This window comes from Canis lupus, chromosome 20, assembly GCF_011100685.1.
Source record: "Canis lupus familiaris isolate Mischka breed German Shepherd chromosome 20, alternate assembly UU_Cfam_GSD_1.0, whole genome shotgun sequence".
Lineage (NCBI taxonomy): Eukaryota > Metazoa > Chordata > Mammalia > Carnivora > Canidae > Canis > Canis lupus.
Genome location: NC_049241.1, coordinates 10791333 through 10812574, shown reverse-complemented (window position 1 = coordinate 10812574; position 21242 = coordinate 10791333). Strand labels below are relative to the sequence as shown.

General features: G+C 37.9%; 1 protein-coding gene and 2 pseudogenes across 4 annotated transcripts in view; 1 reads left to right on the top strand and 2 right to left on the bottom strand.

Annotated features, from left to right (window-relative positions):
* GRM7 (glutamate metabotropic receptor 7) overlaps positions 1–21242 on the top strand; it is an 834441-nt gene that overhangs the window by 322125 nt on the left and 491074 nt on the right. The window lies entirely within an intron of this gene.
* LOC102151655 lies at positions 1852–8114 on the bottom strand (annotated as a pseudogene).
* Positions 15674–16452, bottom strand: LOC100685175 (annotated as a pseudogene).

Sequence of the window (21242 nt, the reverse complement as noted above, 5' to 3'; positions counted from 1 at the left end):
CTTAGCCCAACATTTCTCAGATTTTAATGTGCATAGAAATAATCTGGCCATCTTTTTTAAAATTTAAAATCAGATTTACTTGGACAAGGGTGAAGCCCCACATAGATAAAGCCATCTTGGGAAAAAACAAATCTGATGGTATTGCAATTTCTGATTTCTAACAAGCTCCCAGGTGATGCCTAAGCATTGCTTCTTGGACTGCACTTTATATAGCAAGACTCTAAAGCAGTAGTTCTCAAACTTTTGCATGCATCAGAATCACTTAGAAGGCACATGCTCAGGTTTGATTCCGCAGGTCTGGGGTGGAGCCTGAGATTCTGTATATCCGACAAATTCCTAGGTGACGCTAATGCTACTAGTCTGAATCACACTTTGAGAACCAATGCCCTAGATTATTATTTTGCACATCTAAGTGTACATAAAAATTTACCTCCGGCGACTGCAGGAATTGAAGGTTCTCAGAACCTCTCCCCACTCACCACTACATTTCTTCCCTCAGTCTGAGCTGGGAACCAAATAATTTGCATTTTAATAAATCACCTCGCCTGGGGTGACTCTAATATTGGTGGTATAGGACCATGGTTTATGAAACTCTGTCCTAGGGGAATGTGTTAGAATATCTAGTGTTTGTGGGAGGGGCATGGGCAAATCATAGAAAAACAGATTTAATATAATAATTGATTTGTTTCTGATTCTCATTTTTAATTTATTTTGAAATTTCAGGTAGCATTGAAAGAGTAGAGAAAATTTTTCAGACAGTCATGGGTTGGATACTAGAAGCAGAAGTATTGTATTAGAAAGGGTATTTTCTTCCTGTGTCAATTACTCAGTTCTTCTTGAGTCCTGCACTTACCTTCTCTGCAGCAGCTACAAGTTATATGCTGCTGCCAATTTAGAGAGAAGATGTTAATAGCAATGGCCACAGTTTAACTTTTTTGGATTTTTGCCATGTACCAGGCATTATGTAAATACTTTGCAAAAGCTATCTAGTATATACGCTAGATAATCTCTTCATAAGCGGCTACTATTCTCTCTAATGCATAAATTGGGAAATTAAGGCATACCAAGGTTAAAATACTTGCCCAAGATCATATAACTTATTAATATCAAAGCCAAAGTTTTTACATTGTCTCATAGGATAACTGATAGGTGAATAAGAGGCAGGATATGGGCATCTGTGTTTAAATATAATTTTTTAAAAAGAACAATTCTTATGTAAAGCAATAGTTAAAATGGAATGACCTCTCTGTATAACATGTAAAGGAATTTTGGGACAAAATTTAACATATTGCCTCAACAGGATGTGTCAATAGCTTAAGTTTGTACAATTGTCTACTATTAATTACATTACCAGGTATTTTTAAAAACCCTATTGGAACTTTAATGTATGCTTCTTAACTTTCTACTAGGATCTGATGGTTTTGGAGCTATATAATCCCTAGTAGTGTCTTTTAACCTGTTGGCTTGGTTAATGAAGAAAGTCTGTAGTCATCTTGTCTCAAATCAAATGTATTTCTAAGAGTTGTCTTGTTCACTCTTCTGGGATACATGTGGGAGATAAGTGTGTTCCCCATTATGTTATCTTCTTTCATTAAATACCTGCATTCGGGTAAAGTTTCAAGTAGCCTTTTGCTGTTGCCATTACTCAGTTTCCCACTCCTGAGTCAAATATATATTTTTCCCCCCACCTGCTGTGTCCCAGGCTTCTTTATTTATGAACAAAGTGATGAGTAATGTAGGATTAAAAACAAGAACATCCTTGAACTTCACCTTCCCTCCAACCAATTCCCCCAAACTCTTTGCCCCTACAGCCTTTGTGCTCCAAAATCCTTTCTTAGAGAATGAAGAACTTTATCCCAAAGTCCTGGTACAAACCTCAGGTTCTCTTTCCTTACCTCCCCGCTTTCCTCTGCAGCAGCCCCCCCCCCGCCCCGCCCTGCATTTGGGAAGCGTGGGAGAGCCCAGAGTGGCGACAGACACAGAGGGAAAGGGTTCACCATCTGGGAATGGGACTGAGGAGTAGGGCCTAGTGAGGTGAGGGCCTCCATTGCTGGGAGTACCAAAGTGGGGCCCTGGGGCCAGAAGAAAGTTTTCTGGTGCCCCTGAAAGAGGAGACCCAGTGGCCTCAAAATCCTCTCCTTGCTCTGCTGGCAGCGACTACAGACCCACCCTTGGGCTACATCCTTCTGACACCCAAGCTGCTGGGCCGTGTGGCTGATCTGCTGCAGGGTGGGTTTCGGGCCTTACAGGGACACGTTCTCTAGGTTGCCTTTCACTAGTTCTCCATGCTTGTTCGCTTTCTCTTCCAGGCCTGCCCAGGGAAGGGTCTTTGCTTTGCACATCTGTAGATTTTCATTGTTGTCAGCTTCCTCCACCCCCTTCTGCAGCAGGGGCCCCAGCTTATACATGTTCTTGAAACCGAGCTGCAAAGCCTCAAAAGGGCAGATGGTCATTGGACTGAACACCTTCCCAAAGAGAACCCTCAGCGGATGCCCCACTGTGACCTGAGTATATTCCAGGGTGACCCTCTTCTGCTTCAGGAGCTTGTTCCAGATTGTTCAGACAGTTTGTTCCAGGTCTTTCTGCAGAACTTTGATGTTCTGGGACTCCCCTGGGATTTACTCCAGCTTCTCCTTGATGGCTTCACAGCCCCTGGTGACAGCGCAGGCCTACAGGGAAGACCCCTCAGAATTGCTCTCTGTCTCTGCTCCCAGCTCGCCTTTCAGCTGAGAGATCTAAAGGCCGCCTTGGGGCACTAGCCCCATTCCAACCTGAGATCCACAGTATGAAATTCCCCCAACTGAACTCAAACTGCGGGGGCATGAAGGAATCCCTACATGCCTCAGCACCTGCCCCAAGCCCACCCCTCCATCCTACCCCCCCAACACACACCGGCCTGATCCTGATCTGCCAGGAGGGCCTTGGAAAGCCAGCAAGGCTCCAGCCTTCCTGGCCTATCACCTTCACCCCGAGTGGGAGCAAGAAGGCCAGGTCTGGAGGCAGTTCTCTCACCATGGGTAACAGAGACTCCCCAAGCTAGGGGCATTGAAAAGTATACAAAATGTTTTTAAAACAACAGCAAGCACACAAAGTTTCTTTCTTTCTTTTTTATTTATCTTTTTATTTAAATTCAATTTTCCAACATAGAGTATAACATCCAGTGTTCATCCCATCAAATGCCCTCCTCAGTGCCCATCACCCAGTTACCCCATCCCCCCACACACCTCCCCTTCTGCAACCCTTTGTTTGTTTCCTGGAGTTAAGAGTCTCACAAACTTTCTTTTACTACTTTTAAAAATACCATTCCTGATTCTCAACTCTGTCAAAGATATACTTGCCTATCTTAAATACATCCCAGACCTTCTGAGTTTGAAATCTCCTGTTTAAGAGACTGCTTTTTTTTTTTTTTTTTTAACCTTTCTGGTAATATGAGCATCTGCATTTATCTCTATTTTCATAATCTAGACATTGAGCTACAGTAGTTTAGAAGGCCACTGGTATTTTAGAAACTGATTCTTATTGGAGGCTTCTATCATAAGGTGTGTTTTGTTGTTGTTTTTGAGTCCAGACTATTTTTTAAATTGTGAAACTTCTGAGTGTATTAGGCATGATGTAGTATACAAACATATCTTGTCCTGGGACACCTGGGTGGCTTAGTGGTTGAGCATCTGCCTTTGGCTCAGGACAAGTCCCACATCAGGTTCATCGCAGGGAGCCTGCTTCTCCCTCTGCCTATGTCTCTGCCTCTCTCTTTCTCTGTGTCTCAAATAAATAAATAAAATCTTTTAAAAAAGCATATTTTGTCCTGAGATGTACAGAAAATACTCATTTATGTTCATAACTATACCCCGTGTTGCCCTCCCACCCCCATTAAATTTAGATATTTGAAATTAGATTGATTTCAGGTAAAGCAGGAAAGACTTGCTGGAAAAAATGACTTTAAGCTGTTAGAAGAACAGAAATAGGTAGTTGTAAGTTGACAGGCCTGTTAATGTGTGGAGGAAGCTAGGATATAATACTTGAGGAAGTATTATGATTATGACTGAAGAATCTGTCAAAGCGTTTTTGGTTATAGGGAACCACTATTCTGCAGACTTCTACAAACATGGATGAGTTTGTCTGTTTTTGAACTTAATATAAATGTAATGATAGGAAATGGACTCCATTGTATTTGGCCTTTTTAAATCAAGGTCTGTGAGATTTATACCCATTGTTTCATGTTGCAATACTTTGTTCTGTTTCATTGCCATACAGCATTCCATCATTTGAATTTTATAGTTTACCCATTCTACAATTTGTGAACATTTGGGTTGTTTTTCACTCTTTGTGTATGAGGAAGAGTCCTGTAAAAAACATTCTTGTGGCCACCTGGGTGACTCAGTGGTTAGCATCTACCTTTGACTCAGGTCTTGATGCCAGGAGTCCTGGGATTGAGTCCCACGTCGGGCCTCCCCCAGGGAGCCTACTCCTCCCTCTGCCTATGTTTCTGCCTTTCTCTGTGTGTCTCATGAATGAATGAATGAATCAATCAATCAATTAATCTTAGCAAAAAAATTCTTGGACAGGCCAAAAAAAAAAAAAAAAGGGGTTTTGGGTCATATATAATAGGAAGGAAGAAAATTCAAATTAACAAAATATGTAATCTGTATTATTCACTTAAAGGAAATAGTTCAGATGTGGGACAGGAGTCAGAGCTTGTTTGCTCAGGTCTCCTGCCCTGTTCCCTGAATCAGTCACTACTCTGTGCTGTGGCAGTTTCATCCTTAGAGAGGAGGAGGGCATGGCTGTGGTATTTTTAAGCCTCATGTCACTATTTGAAGTTCAGAAAAGGAGAGATGATCTCTTCCAGTGGTTCTCTATTAAAAGCAAAGGTATCTCTTTTTCAGTGCCCTGATCAATAATTAATTATGTTTTACTGGCCAGTAATGGGTTACCTGCCAACTGTTTAATGAATCCCTTTAGTCAAGAACATTTCATGAAAGTGATTGACTTAGCCCTGCATTATTGAGTTCATCAGTGACGAAGAGAAAAAGGGTCCACTTAATCTAATCAGGTCTGGAGGTTATATCAGCTCCCCCTGAAGCACATGGGCTACCTCATAGTGAAGGGTGAACACACACATGAAAACACTGGGAAATGGGTAGGGTGTGCAAAGAACCACTATAGAGATAGAAAGAGGGTCTTGTCCTAGTGTTAGAAGTGTTCTTGACTGCACCAAATGTCATATCCTCACTTCTCTGTTGTGAGTGCTGGGCAGTCTGCTGCTTTTGAACAGAAATGGAAAAATACTGGACCAAACACTACATTAATTGTAGAGCAGTGTTTTTACCCTCCATTTGGAAATGAACACATTAATAATTGCTCATATTAAAAATAGCTTTGTAAGAGGAAAAAGATGTGCAATTTATGTTCTAGGTCAATATGTTGGGAATTTCTGAGCTGTTTTTCATTTGTAAATAAGTAATTTAGTGAAAACTAAAAATGTTTGGCTCCAAATAAGTAAATAATTAATAATCATCTTGCTTTCTGGGTGATTTATTTAAGTACTACCTCTAAAAATAAATAAGGAAAAAGGCTAGCAGTGTGGCAGAGTGACTATGTTTTTACATTTAAATTGAATCATATTCTTATGAGGACTAGGGTTTTAGACTCCCAGATATGTCATTTATCTTTATTTATTTATTTATTTATTTATTTATTTATTTATTTATTTATTTATTTATTTAACAGTGTAAGACAGCTTTCTCCAAACATCATGTTATGCCTTTATAAATTAACATCAATGTTCTTCTGAATTGGGTGAATTGGTTTTGGTTTTTAGTAACACATTTTTAAAATAACAATAACAATTTCAAAAAAGCTGAAGATCTGGGGACTCTTGCATTATGGATGTACGTTATATTTAGTGTTACCCTTTTCTTATAACTTTGAATTAATAATTTGGAAAGATCTTTAGGTATGACCATAAAATTGTTCCCTTCATTGTTTTTTTGAAGATTTATTTATTGATTCATGAGAGACACAGAGAGGCAGAGGGAGAAGCAGTCTCCCTGTGGGGAGCCCAATGTGGGACTCCATCCCAGGACCCCGGGATCAAGGCCTGAGCCGGAAGGCAAGCTCAACCGCTCAACCGCTCAACCGCTGAAGCACCCAGGCATCTCAAGTTATTCTCTTCAACTCCATAGCTCCATCAACTGAGTAACACATATTCCTCGTGTACCAGGAAATGGAAAGTCTGCCTTTCAAGGCTGTCCTTAGTTCAGAGGCAGGTAATCCACCCAGAATCATACACAAAGCAAGATTTTCAAGCTATTTTTATTTAATAGTCTTACATCATGTTTCCTTTTGGAATTACTTTCCAATATCAAGACTCATTGACTTTAATATTCTCAGAGATAGTAAGTCTTTATTTGAAGATAGATTCAATATTTGGAAATACAACAAAACCATTCAGAATAGTGGCAGGTTAAGGTTATGTGACTACGGTGACCCATCATGTGCAGGTAGCGAAGACAAAAGCAAGATATGACTATGGAGTTGACAGTAGTAATTTTTACATGCTGCTGATAAACTGGACAAAAAGATGATTTTTAAAAATATAAATGTATGTTGATCATCTGCTCATTTCTACCACATGGAAGAAAGATTCATTTGAACAGCCTTAACTTTGATATTTATTCAAACACCCTGGCTAAATAAAATTGGAATGAATAGAGTTGTGTTGTGTCTTTAGATCATTATTGAATTTCCCCAAGGTACTCAGTGTACTGGACATGATTGTCTTTGTTTGTGACATTGTATTAGCACTCTAGTTCTAACTCAGACATATGATGAAGTCTTATAATAAAGAGAGGAGATTCTTAAATAGTGAGTAGGGAAGGAAATGCACTTAGGTCTATATTTCTTAGTCCTTTTGCTTTTACTTTCTCTCTTTTTCACTGCCTCCTCCTGGCCAGTTCTTTGCTCATTAGATCTCTCATTAGAAGGCAGATAGGGAAATCAAAAGGTAATGAAACTTAAATCTGCTAATTTTGCAACTTGTTAGCAGCTCCTCTTAAATGTTCAGTGGTGGAAGAAGCTATCATTTTTAGCTAAAAGGAAGCTTAGGGATAATCTATGGAATTTATTTATCTGTTACTAATTCATTAATAATTGATCATTAAATTAAGCCAGCCAATTTATTGCACAACTAAATTATAGCAAATGTGCTTTTTCTTTGCCCACAGTTAAAAATTTTTACTGGAAAAGAAATCAAGTCTTATATATTTAATAAAATTCAAAGTTAATAAAGCAAGGGCCATGACCTCACAAAGCCAACCTCCTTTATTCTCTAGGATGTATAACAGCACTAATAATGGCTATATTGAATCATCTTGGACAAAGCAAAAATAACCCTGTTGTTTCTGAGGTGCAAGACAAGAGAGTCTATCTATATATCTGCTAAACCTTGGCAAGAAAAGCAAAAGGAGAGATAGCATCTGAGAATATTCAGAGGTGTTGGTAGCTCTTGGGGCCCAGCTTGTGATAGTGTGACTATAATTGGTTTAAAGAACAAGGTGATGTAAAGGAAATTTGAAGCCATTTCAGCCTTCTTTTATTATTTGAAGTGTTCTAGTGCATGCAATGGCTTCCAAACAGCTGGCTTTGTGATAGAATCTGATCCCCAGGTGCTGAGAATGCTCAAGTGAGGGAGTGCCAAGGAAGGTTTTGGGTTAAAACTATGGACAAGATGTATACACGTAAAATGAAGTAGGGGTTTTGGTTAAAAATAATTTCCACATGGACTGTTTGGATGGAGAGAAGGTACCGTGGAGAAAGAAAGCTAGCATGGGAAATTAAATGTATCCTGAAAGAGCAATAGAAGAAAATACAAAGGAACAAAAGGCTTGCTGGGGAGCCCATAGAGGATGGAGGAATACAGTTGACCTTGTTCAGATGGGTGGTTGTGACCTCCGCTTCTGAACGGCTGTGTCTGCACTAGAGACACTGGAACAGTGTTTCTCAAGCTTGGTTGGACTTTGGAATTACCTTGGGAGTTTGAAACTGTGCTGATGCCTGTGTCCCACTCCTGGAGATTCTGACTGAATAATTGGTCTAGGACAGGGCTTATACATCTGGTGATTCTAATGTAGTCCACTTAGCCAGCTACTGCTCTGGAATATGAAGATATCATTTAATGCCATCTTCTCTCATGGTTCTTTCCTTCCCATCTGCAGGCTCACTTTTCATATCCTGCCCATCACCCTCTCCCCTCTGCATACAGAGTCTCAGCCATGACAGAAATCTGTATAAACTGATAAAATAACCTAACACTCAAGCTGTAGAAGTGAATTCTTTATAGCAGTGTCTCTTTAAATGAAGGTTTCTCTTTCAAGCTGAGGATCTCCTCTCCTTGTCTTCGGCTTTGGACACTAAATTGGTAAGATGTTAAAATCTGTAATAGGAAACAGTAGAATTACAGTAGATACTTAACATTTTTAAGATACTCCTAGCATGCATTTCAGAACATGTTGCTATCTTTTGCAAATCATGCTGGCTGCTATATCTGTTCAAAAATGTGATGAAAATGGCACATTTTATCTTTCAGATGCCTCTGCAATTATAACCATGAAAACGATTTATTTACTAAAAAATAAATTTCTGTTTTTCTTTTTTAAATAAATGTATGAAGCACCAAAGAGAAACGTCATTAAATAGGTCAGTTAGAGATCTTGGGTCTTCTCTATTTAGTTCTGCTGCCTTAAACCCAACTGTGGAGAGAGAAATCCAGAAGGCATTTTGGAAAGGCAGTGGTACTTTTGACAACAGCATATTCAGCCACAGTTACTCCTCACAATCAGATAAAATAAACATTTCACCCCCTCCCCATTTGATCTCTCTTTCTGAAGATACATTCATTCATTCACTCATTCTTTTTTTTTTTTAATCTTTTTTCAAATGTCAGTGATACTGGAAGAGAGCAAAGTAGACATGGCCCTAGCCCTTGCTGGGTTTAGCCTTCCTAAATTATGAGTTGATACAAACAGTATGCATTCAAGGTGATAGTCTGGGACTGCTGGGTGTCTGTCCAGAGCTGCAGCTCTCATATTGGCATTGCTGGCTTGTACCTGCTAGTGTATGACCTTGGGCAAGTTACTGAGCTGCTTTCAACCTCAGTTTTTTCATCTGTGGGATACTCATTTATTTGCCAGATCTACCTTAGCAGCTTCTGTGTGTTGGGCATGGTGCCAGGTGATGGAGGTGCAAAAGGGCATGAGACAGGAAGGAGCTTAGTCAACCAGGTTTGTTTTTTACATAGCACCCACTACAATAAACACTAGTGGTCATCGTTTTATTATTACAGGACTGTATTGGGCTCTATAGGGGATTCAGAATGACGGATGATTATTAATACATCTGATTTATAAAACATGTTTTCATTTCATTTTGCTTGACCAAATTTGTGGCATCACTTCCTACAGCTCTGCAATTTGTCTTTGTTAGCAGCCTCTAGGAATCTGGGTGTAAAAGCAAAGATGATAAATATTTAACGCGATCCTGGACAGAATTTTCCAGGAGGATGTGATAGATAAGAGATGAAGTGAGTCAGGGTTCAGCAAGAGCATGGTTGGATGTAACTTTGACAAGGTCAGGTATCTTGTCTTTGCTATTTACTGCTATATTCTCAGGGATGAGTAATGCAAACACCAGGAAATCAAGAATTAGTTGAATGAATAAATGAATCGAGTGAAGGATCTAAGTTGGCAAGATAAAGGAATAAGGACATGAGAGGAGGGGCCCTGTGGAGGGAGAGAAAATAGGGAGGTGAAACATCCAGAAACAGAGTGCTCTGAGTGAGGGAGTGTGAGAGTTAGAAGAACAGGAGGTCATTGCCAGAGGGCCAGGCATTTGATTTAAAGCTTTAAAAGATGGCGCAATTCAGAAAAGAGTCAAGAGCCAGGTAAAGACTGCCCTGTGGCAGGTAGAGCTAATGTGGAATATACAGGGAAAACAAAGGGACCTGAGGAACTGTTTGTTGACTATGGAGTTCAAAGGCCTGTAGAAATCATCCTGGAGCCAGAGGGTAAGATGAAAGAAAAGAGTCACCCAGAAGCAAGGTGTTGAGTGAGTGTAGAGCTGACGTGGGGCTTAGCTGACAGCCCTGTACTATGGGGCAGGAGGGGAGATGGTAAAAGTAGAGGAAGGTGTAGCCAGCCAGTATATGCCTGGAAGGATAATTTTTCTGTTTATTTTTTACAGGAGGGTAGAAGAGTAATGATTTGAACTCAGCAGGTGAGATTCCTATGTTACCTCTCAGGAACAAAGGGCAGAGGAGTGAAGAAGGGAAGTGAAAAGACCCAGGCAGTAAAACTTTTAAGCCAGATGGACGCACAACTCGTACTAACTCATTATCATCCTTGCAGAGAGGATACTTTAAGCATGATAATTAAGTGTTTCCTTTCGGTCTACTTAGGAGCCTAATCTTCATCAGCTGTTCACAGTCTGATCACATAAAATACCTCTTTGCATTCAACTATTGCCACATTCTTCAAGGTAATTGGAAGTGGCTTGGGTGCTGAGTCAAGGAATCCTTGCTAAGGAACTTCACACACAGCTTTTGCTGTACAGAGCTAGCAGAAGTATTATCAGCTTAAACAAATGGAGGATTTATTCAGTTCTCATCTATTAGCTGCAGTGGCTTCACAGCCATTAGAAATGCACGGAAGAAGTGAAGAAGCGCTCCCACCACTTCCTTATAAAACCTTAGCATGCCATTCAGCATATGAATGAGGCTTGGGTATCTTTGGAGGATTTGTTATCCTGAAAGTAGAGACTTATTATTTTTTTAACTGATAAGCTCTAAGGAGTGCAGGGATGTGGAAGTATAGGACCAGGTGTTACGGAAGGAATGTTTTTAAGAATCAAGTCAAGAACAGAAATGCTAGAAGCACCACAGATGGGATTTTAATGGAAGTTTCCTTCTAATTTAAGATCTTGGCTGTATCCAAAATAAAGGTAATATTCAAGAAAGGTTGTATAAAGGAAATATCTGAATATCTCAGTGTCCAAGTGGAAACTAAAGATGGGGGATGCCTGGGTGGCTCAGCGGTTGAGCATCTGCCTTCGGCCCAGGGCGTGATCCTGCAGTCCTGGAATCAAGTCCCACATTGGGCTCCCACACTGGGAGCCTGCTTCTCCATCTGCCTGTGTCTCTGCCTCCCTCTCTCTCTGTGTCTCTCATGAATAAATAAAATCTATATATATATAAAAAAAAAGAAACTGAGGACAGTGTTCATCATGAAAGACTTCAATGACCACTCTGCCTTCTGCTCACACACTCTAGGTATACAGTGTGAAAACACAAAATTACACAGCAGTAAGGATAATTATGCACATGTTGTGTAGCAGGTTTTTGAGGAATTACAGTGTCCTGTTTGTGCCTTATAAAATTTAAAGTGATGTTACTTCCGGAGGAGGGATTGGTATGATGAATAACTGTATAAATAATAAATAAGGAGGTTGCACAATATTAGAAATGGAAACCACTTTATTATTAAGTGGAGAAGTTTCTGCTTCCTGGTGGTACTAAATCATGTGACGTAATATCTACCAGTTTTAATCCTAAGTGAAAAAGCAACTGCACAGATAAAAAAAAAAATAAGCCACAAGGTTTTTATTATTGTGTTTATTACTGAGGTTGTCAGACTCTTTGACATGATGGTATTTATCATAAGTAAGAAAAAAAGTAGACATTTCTACTTCACCTTAGATTAAAGCATTGTACCTTTGTTTAAAATATATGTATAATTTTATCACATATTCTAAAAGACAAATGCACAAAGATGAATTCTGCATAAACTCCAGTGTAGTTTTGCAAACTATGGTATGCATCCAGAATTCCTCAGCTGCTCGTTACATTTGTAGAAGCTCCTTTTTGGACTTCCAAATCAGATGCCTTACAGGTAAGGCTAAGTACCTCTGGGAATCTGATTCAGGTAGGAAGAGAAACAGACATTGAGAGAAACTAGGATTGGGGTCATGGTTATCTCAGGGTCCTGAGTGAGAGCTCTGTAGCCTTGAAAATCTAAGTGGCAAAGCCTTGCTCTAGTTCTTGCTGGGTAGAATAAGGTAAACCCATCGTCTATTAAGTATCAGCAGATGAGATCTATTTTGGGGATTTAATTTTATGTAAACCTATAAAAGGAGCCAATAAATTCCCAGTATTCCTTCTGTACATCCAGAAAAAAAATGGCATCCCCAATGGGAAACACCTTCATTGTGCATGTCAACTAGGAATACCTGTCAAAGACAAGTATAAGCAGAAATTCATCTGTACTTCAGAATTTATGTTGGATTTAATAGCACAAATTATTAATGAGGATTGTAAGGGAGCCAGCTCTCTTCCCTGAACCCTTTGCTACATTTGACCTGACCAATGGTGGTTGCTTTTATTAAAACTTTACCAGGTCCCACTCTTGACTTCTCTGACTTAGAATTTTTTAGTCCTACTGCTGGCTCTGTGACCACTTTTTGGCTGGCTGCTTCTTCTTGTCTTTTTTTTTTTTTTTTTTTGGCTGACACTTCTTTCCCAATTAACAAATGTTATGTTATTCCCTCAGGCTCAACACCTTCCTTAAATAGGATCAACTGTTAACAGGACTGCACAGCCCCTCCTAAACTACTTTCTCAGTCTTGACTTCACCAGAAGTCAACATTCTATACAATTTCTAGTCAAAATACCTTGTTCATATGTCAAACCATGGAATTCCTTAATGAAGCATAGTTTCCCCAACTTCTCTACAGCTTCTGTCATTCCCTTGGATTTTTTTTTTTTTGTTTTTGGGGGTCTTTTTGCACTGAGATTTAGATCTTCCCCTACTTTTTCATTTCCATTAAATGGTAGGAAAACAAATATCTACATGTTTTCTGTGATTCCCCTATCTCTTTCTCTTTCCTTTAAGTTTCTGTCTCTATCTCCTTTTCTGTTCATTTACTAAATATCTACCTATCCACTCATTCATCCATCCATCCACCTATACAAATATGTATTAAGTGTCATCTATGTGTCAAGCATTGTGCTAATTTCCAGAGATACAATAAAGGAGGGAAAGAGAATCAGTCTAGCATATATGGAGCATTAATGATTAAAGATTAATGAAGTAATCACACAAATATATAATTACAAACAATGATCAACATTGGGAAGGAAATGTTTAGATTCTCTCTGGAGAACCTGATCTCATGAATGGGCAGGAAAGGGATGGGGGAGGTTATTTCTGAGAAAGATAATTTCCTCCTAAAAGATAGGAGAGGACATATGTGGCTAAAGCTGGGTGAGAGTCAGAAAAGAACATTCTTAAGGTTTATTTATTTTTTTATTTCTTCATTCATTCCTTCATGTTCCAGCTAATAATATTTGAGTGAATATTTGGTGCCTGGTCCTGTCCTCAAAACAAGAGATTGGCTGGTAAACAATACCTTTAACAATTCAACAGATTTTGATCACATATCTTTTAGGTGCAGCCACTTACAAGATACTGTGTATTGAGTTTCCATTCCTCAAGCATGCCTGTGTGTCCCTGCAAAGGCACATACCTTCTCTCTGATGGAGATCTTACAGAGTCTTCCTTGTATAACCAATCTAAACTTTCTGAAAGAGCCTTTTTGGGCTACACCAACCATACCATGTTTGATTACCTACTTTTAAGTAAAGTGAATCAGTTTATGATCCTTCATGACACACATTAAGTCAGTCTTTGTACAAGTCTTTGATACATACTTGTTTCTTGGTGTGTTTCCGTGCCTTGGAGACTTCTCCCTCTAGGACACAGCAACCCAGAGAGAAAGAACAAAAGCTCTGGTGACAGAATCAACTTAAAACCTAGCTCAGGCAGTGACTAGTCATGGAATCCTGTGCTGGTGGCTTCACCTCTCTGACCTCTGACTCCATTTTTATCACCAGCAAGAAAGGAGAAGATAATATATGTGCCAAGGAATAGTTCATGTGAAGTAGAACTAAATATAATGTCTGGCATGCAGCATATGTCCAGGGAATGATGGTTGGGAGGACGTAGGTGAAGGTTGAGGAGGCTGCTGAAGCATTATAGTAACAATGATTTTTATTATATCACAAAACTTGGTACAAAACTATTTGGAAGCCTCAGAGTTTCACCATCCAGATTCTGCTCCATTTGCATGTTTACTTCCCTGTGTCGCCATTGAACTGCAAGTAAGATACTTACTAGCTAGTTCTATCAATCCCTGCTCAAGACATCAAAGACTCTTTTAGATACCAGCTCAACAAGTCAGGAACAAAATTCTTAGACTGTTCTTTCCCAGAGGAGAAAAAATAAAGTATTGTTGTGTCATTTTGATATGAAAATTTGTTTTGAATAGTATTATCTGAATTCTGCTCTAAAACATTGATAATAATTATGCGTTTCTTTTCCCCCCCAACATCTATACAATTTACCACTTATTTATCTCATAGTAGTATCATTGGATAGTAGAAGCATATAACTTTTCAGGTAGGAAGGATGGCCCTTGAAACTCACTGGGTTCAGTATCTTAGTGTTGCAGATAGAATAAAAATGAAGCCCAGGGATGTTAAGGGAGTTGATCATAGTTATGCAAATACTGTACATACTGTAATAATAAGGTATCTGAAGATGAGTTATCTGGAATATAGGTCGTGAAAGATGTGTGAGCAGGTTTACTGGGGAGGACTCTTGGGAACACCTGTACACCTGTGAGGGAGTAGAGGGATGAGGAGGAATTGAATTGAATGCATTGAATTGCATTGATGCATTGAATTTCCATGCAGTCACAATAAAGGCCTCAAATGATCCCACAGTGGACTCTAGGCTGGGATGACCAGTTACAGTTGTCCTGCCTGGAGGCACATAAATACGTTTTTGAATATGGGCTACCCCCCCGGGGAGGGTCTATGACTTTGGACAAGGGCAATTCTAGGAAAGCCATCACCTTCCAACACTCCCAGCACCTGATGGAATGAAGGCCTTGTTCCCGATGGGGATCTGAGCAGCTCACAACAGCAACCATCACATAGGATGAAGATGATCTCATAAAAATATCTCCCAAGTAAAGATAGACAAAGAGCTTTATATTTGATTCCTTACTAGGTTTCTCATTCCTGGGTGATGTTTCAATTCCTTATTTTATATAAAAAGTGCTATTTGGAGAAGTTACATTCACCTGAAAAACCTCATTCAAAGTTAATTTCAGATGTCCATAAAGTTCATCTGAGCTAATTGTCAGAAGAGGAGGATGTACCCAGTGATGATTCTTGGAGACAAAACCTTACAATTAAAAGCATCAGATACTGTTTATTTTTTTAAATTTCCTTTTATTAACCATTTATAACACTTCCATCCAGATCACTACAGCTGGAAATAGATCACTACTGTTTTGCAGCTATTTAGTAGCCAAGAGCAATGGATAAGATCCATACAACAGTTCCGAAAAGTTCACACCGTCAGTTCAGAACATCTGCTTCACCAAGCCTAGCTATTTAAAAAGAATGATAAGAAATTAAACATCACAAATAAGATATTTTTTATTTGTCACCATTAAATGTCTGAATTTTATTTTATTTATTTTATTTTATTTTATTATTTTATTTTATTTTATTTTATTTATTTTATTTTTAAATGTCTGAATTTTAAACAGATTCTTAGACTGGTGGTTCATATCCATCAGCTTGTTCAACTTTAGCACCCGTCTCATCCCCGGTAGCTTTTCCAAAACTACTACCTTCACCATGAAGTTCCATGAGTTTTCCCAATTCAAACTTGGGCTGCTTCAGCATTTTTACTTTTCTAATGAAGACATCATGGAGTGGACAAATAGACTGACAAGCTTTTTCTATATCTTTCCCAATGCTGTCTGGAATCAATTTATTGACCACTTCTTTCAAGTCATCTGTCTCCGCCTCTCGGGTCATGATTTCCATCATCTTTTTCTGGATTTGACGGACCTGTTGGTGCTGAACATAAGAGGTCTTCCGGATCTGATTATTGCATTTTTTAGTAAAACCAACACAAAATAGATGAAGCAAATAATCATCAGTTGTCTTTACATCAACATGAGCTTCAATCATGGTCTGCCATTTTTTGACCATGGAGCACATTTTGTCATGAGTAAGATCCATGCCATGGAAATTAGGCAGTTTTTGCCCTGCACATCCTCAGTAATTAGCTTGAATTTTCTAAATAAAACTTCATCATTCTACAGATCAGCAAGGCTAACTTCAAAAATGTGACCCTTGAGACCATCAGATGCATTTTTGGTTCCTTGAGTTCTTGTGACTAGTGTTTTTCCGATATTTCTTATATTGAGCATAGCTGGTGCTTTCACATCATACCAATCTTCCTTAGAAAATGGATCAACCACTTTCTTCTTGGCTCTTTTTTTGCTGCCTTTGGTAAGACGCTTGTTCTTTCCGACTGCCATGGTACTGCTCTGGGTGCCAAAAGGGTGGAAGTGCATCAGATACTGTTTAAACCAAGATTTTTAAGGTCATTTATGGTTCAGTACAATAAATATGGAGGTCATAAATATGCACCTACAGAAAAGTAAGAAAATAAATTTTAGTAACTGCCTGATAATTGGATTAAAAAAACATTGTTTTTCAAATTCCTAATTCAGCAGATATTTCTTGTGCCCCTGTCTGTCCCAGGTGATATTTTAGGCCTGGAGATTGAGAAGCAAATGTGTCTTATAAACCTGAAAAGCTAGACAAATGTCTCTGTGAATGAAGTTTTAAAGAACTAGACATTATGCCTTTTTCAGAGTCACTACCCTTAACACAGCTTTTAGAAAATTAGACAAAACTCAGCTTTCCCACCAAGAGAATGCTTGGTGTCTCCATGGCAATCCCGTCCAATTGTTTCACTTTGTTTTTTTGTTTCTTTAAAGATTTATTTATTCATGAGAAACACAGAGAGAGGCGGAGACACAGGCAGAGGGAGAAGCAGGCTCCTCGCAGGGAGCCTGATGTGGAACTCGATCCCAGATCCTGGGATCAGGCCCTGAGCCGAAGGCAGATGCTCAATCGCTGAGCCACCCAGGCATCCCAATTGTCTCTCTTTGAAAACCCTCTTGGCAAAGATATGCCATGTCAAAGGACAGGAATATGAATTGTCAAATATTCACCAATTAAAAAGACAATTAGCCCTAGCTCTACATAAAGGCTTTTTAATTTTCTAATCTTTTTAAAATAATAAGGTGAATGTTTTCCCAGGTCTGGTTCTGCTTTTATTTCCAAAAGGTTTTAGAAATGCCTTGGAAGTTACCTCTCTCTGCTAGTCCTTTCACTTCAAAAGATCATACCTGGCTATATGCCTATACTTTTATAATTTGGAAGCTGAGGAAAGCCAAAGTGTGAATTTTCTATAGAAAACATGTCTTTGCCTTATTATCCTATGTTAATATAATCATAAGCAACAACAATACTTGATTATGAATTGATAGGAAACAATTATGTGTGTGTGCATTTGGGTACATATAATGTCTGTGATAGGCTTTGGGTGTAGCATTTGTAATGTATTTTGTAATTTCTGTTCCCTTAGAATAATAAAAATACATGCTAAAATTGATGACAGGGTATTTTAATACTATCTTTACCAACCCTGTGAAATGATGAGATTGTCTCAGTTCTACAAAATACAGAAGGATTTGAAATTGCTTTAGATGCTTATTTGCAATTGGAAAATAACAAATCTTTTGTGCCCACATCCTTATATGTGCACATTACTAATATCACTGCCCTTGAAGTCCCTAAAAATACCTGAAAATCCAACTCTTGATTTCAGCTCAGATTATGATTTCAGAGTCCTGAGATCCAGCCCTGCGTCTCTCAGCATGGAGTCTGCTTAAGACTTTCTCTCCTTCTCCCTTTGCCTCCCTCTCCTCCTCAAGTCAATCAATCTAAAAAAATTACCTGAAATACTCTGTTCTCTATTACTGCAGAAATTTATTAGCAAATATTTTTATTACTCAGATTGAAAGGGCACATCTGAAGAATGTTTAGGATTTTGTTTGTTTCATTTTGTGTGTGTATGTATTGTCCTCTCTGCTGGCTTATTTTTGAGACACAAGTGACCCAACTTGACAGCTTTATAGGGGGTGTTGAATATGCCAATATTAAACTCTGCTGTATCAACCAATTTTCAGGTAGTCGTGTAAGTGCAAACCTCTGTCTTTAATATGTGATTCAGGCATCTCTGTAACCAGCCAAATGGAAAGATTTCTAGTAATTTATGTAATCACATCATTGGTTTTTGCATCTTGAGGAAGCGGTTCCTTTTTTTTAGGCAAGCTGGTGTGTCTCTGAGGTCATTTATCTGCTTAACTGTTGCTGAAATTGAAAGAAGGGGAAAAATAAACAAAATGACAAGATATCTTTCTTAACAGAAGGGAGCTAATTTGAGAGAGGAATGAGGGATTATGATGGCCAGATTGAGGAAGGATGTGATGAAGTACAAGTGAATTACAAATGGGCCACCAGTGACCCCGATGATGGGATTCAAGTAAATTATAATTTTGCTCCAATGGTTGACTTAAGTGTGTGTTGACTGACCTAATTCCCACTCAACTGGAAGACTGTGGAGCTGTTATTGTTTCCCTGTGGCTTCCTAGCTGTCCTCTTCAGCTTTATTACCTACAATTGATTTTTCCACTCCTGTTCAGATTCTTACTATAGACTTTTTAAATGGTAATGATTATCCAGTCCTAAAATCTGAAGAAAAAATATTACAAATTACCAAGGCTGTCTTACTTTTTATTTCATTTAAAAGACATTTCAATAATAATAAAGAAAAATTAGAGGAAAACAATAACCCATGGTCCTTTGTTCATGTTTTTTGAGTTTTTCTCATCTACACACCCATATACACTAATTGAAAAAGTAGTATGTGCACATTTTGAAACCTTTAAAATTTCTACAAGAAATTATCTATAAGATACAAATATTTTGTAGCAAAGATTATATGTAGTATTTTAACTATTTAAAAATTCCTAAACACAGAAATAATCATTGTTCATATATACATAGGGATATGAACAACAGCTATGAGCATGTAACAATGGGGGTGTGACTAACACTGTAGCAGTTTTACAGCTAAACCTCCAGAAATCTCAGATTATTTCCTTAGCATGAATTACTAGCAGTTCAGTTGTTGATTAAAAAGTATGTATGTGGGGTGCCTGGGTGGGTCAGACATTTAAGCATCTGCCTTTGGCTCCGGTCCTGATCTTAGGGTCCTGGGGACCAAACCCATGTGGGACTCCCTACCCAGCAGGGAGTTAGCTTCTCCCTCTGCCACCTCCCCCTTCCTCACTCATGCTATCCCCGTCTCTCTCAAACAAATAAATAAATTCTTTAAAGAAATAAAAAAAGTATGTGTATGTTTAAATATTTGATAGATATTTTCAAATTCCTGCAGAAAGCTCTTATTGACTTCAGATCTAAATAGTACAGGATTATCAATATTTTTATCACTGAAAATTCCTTAGGTGATGCAAGATACTGCCTTAATTAATAATACTTTGATTTCTAGTAAAATTAAAAATGTCTCATTGTTTATTTTCAATTTGCATTTTTTCTTTGAATTGCCTATTCCTACATGGTATTCCTATTTCTGTTTTTTTTTTTTAATAAAAATACCTTTGCTTGTCTGATTATGTAAATAACGCATATTTGTTGTGGGGGAGGATCAAACAATATGTACAAGTTTAAGAGAAAAAATATCAATATTTCAGTTTCTATCCATTCATTGGCACCCAGGGACATGTAATTTTTAATGCATTTTCCTGATTACTTGGGAAGGTAGAGAATATTTTCAGATATGTTCGACCATTTGAATTTGCTCTTCTGCTAATCGTCTATTTATACTCTGTATCTACATTTCTTTTGTGTTGTTTGTCTTTTTATGTCAATCTTAAGCTCTTTTTGAATATTACAGTTATTGATTTGTCATGTACATTACTAACTATAAAATTGTTTTTCAAAGTACCTTTTGTCTATTGACATTGTACTTGCAATTTTTGCCATTAAAGTAAATTAATGATGTTTATGCTATTGATTACATGGTATTTTTGGCATTAGTGCTATGAATTAGGTTGTATTTTGATCATTAAACAAACATATATGGTCACAATAGGTTTTCTTTTCCCACTGAAAAGTGTTTAATCCTCTTGAGGTCAATTATTACATACAGATTGAGGAGAAACTGTATTTTTTTTTTCCTGGCTCTTGAATTTCCTTCTTTAGTTAAAAAGGTCTCCTATATATAGGTTTTTCAGATAATGTCTAATGATTTTTTCTTCAATTTCTGTTATTCATCTTTTATTTGCTCATCCATTTGTTCATTAATTTATTGAAACCTATCACTTGGGGAACTTTTCCAATCAGACAGTATAGCACTTATATAAAATCTACAGGTGGAATAAGTTTATTTAATTGATTACCTATTTATGGTTTAGTTATTTTCATATCTTGACTTACAAACTGTGCTAGAGTGAGTGTATTTATACATGTCACATTGCAGATGTATGAGTTGGTCTGTATAATTGAAAGCGTTGGATATGTGTCTTTAAAAGACATTGTCTTAACTGATGGGATAGGTTACAGTAAATAATAGGAAGGGGTTATATTGATTTGTGTGGTTATGGATTAGAGATGGAGGCATCAGTATGAATTCATGTTTAGTTTGCTATAGGTATGCATGGTTAGATATAGAAATATTGATAGATATTTGTATTTACATGGATTAGTGTATACAAATATACAACAAGTACACTTGGCACCTAGGTCTTCTGTTCCTGTTCCTAGTAAATGGAACCAGGGCTTCTTAGAGAAATGGTTGCTTTTATGATTGGGAGAAGAAATATGCAAAATGAGCCTGGAACATCTTATAGCTCTAGAAAATAAAGAAGTACTCAAAGAAAAAAGAAAGCCATGATGATGAAAATAACTCAAAGGTACACAAATACCAACTGAAAGAGTTCTCAATAGCCAAAGCTAAACAATTTTTTTGATCAACAAAATAATGTGTTATCAGATTATACCCTAAAGTATAAAATAAATATCCATGAGTCCATACTGATATAAATAAATGACTAAATAAATAAATAGGAGAGACTAGACTCTCTCCCATAGGAGAGAGTTGCAAATAATTTCTGTAGATATTCCCTCTTCAAGAGGATAGAGAATCATTTGCCATTCCTTAAATACAGGCTAT